The 476-nt window shown below is 70.6% G+C and overlaps 1 protein-coding gene across 1 annotated transcript in view; it reads right to left on the bottom strand.

Moving 5' to 3' along the window:
• The window catches only part of YWHAZ (tyrosine 3-monooxygenase/tryptophan 5-monooxygenase activation protein zeta), a 28,209-nt gene that overhangs the window by 27,515 nt on the left and 218 nt on the right, over positions 1-476 (bottom strand). The window lies entirely within an intron of this gene.

The following is a 476-nucleotide window of genomic DNA, read 5'->3' as shown; positions in this document are numbered from 1 at the left end:
GCCGAGGGGCGGGGGGAGGGGAGGGCCGCGAGGAGGGGGCGGCCTCACCTGCGCCACTGCAATGCCTGCAGCCGCCGAGTCATTATCTTGGGCGGAAATGGGGGAAGACGAGGAAGAGGGGGCTTTGGGGACACAGGGGCGACGATGGGAACGGATCGCGCGACCAGTGGTGCCTCGGCCACCCCTGGGAGCCGGCGACCGGGCAGGTCCCCAGGGATCTCGCGTGTGGGCGCCCTTTCCACCCCCGGGGACGGGAATCGGGAACGGGCGCTTATCCCGGCCGAGGCGTCGATCCGGAAGCAAGTAGCCCGAGGCTGCCGCGAGCTGCCCTCCCGAGTCCAGCGGAAAAGAAGCCGCCGCCCGTCTCCGCCTGAAGAGACTCCGCCTCAGCCCAGCGCCACCACCGCCGGGCGAGCGAGACTGAAATGATGAGGAGCGGGGACGGCCCCCGCGCTTTCGGAACACTGGTCTGAGAC

Source organism: Pteropus alecto, unplaced genomic scaffold (assembly GCF_000325575.1).
Source record: "Pteropus alecto unplaced genomic scaffold, ASM32557v1 scaffold164, whole genome shotgun sequence".
In the NCBI taxonomy this organism is placed as follows: Eukaryota; Metazoa; Chordata; class Mammalia; order Chiroptera; family Pteropodidae; genus Pteropus; species Pteropus alecto.
The sequence above is the reverse complement of the archived record's forward strand: the minus strand, read 5'-3'. Positions and strand labels throughout refer to the sequence as shown.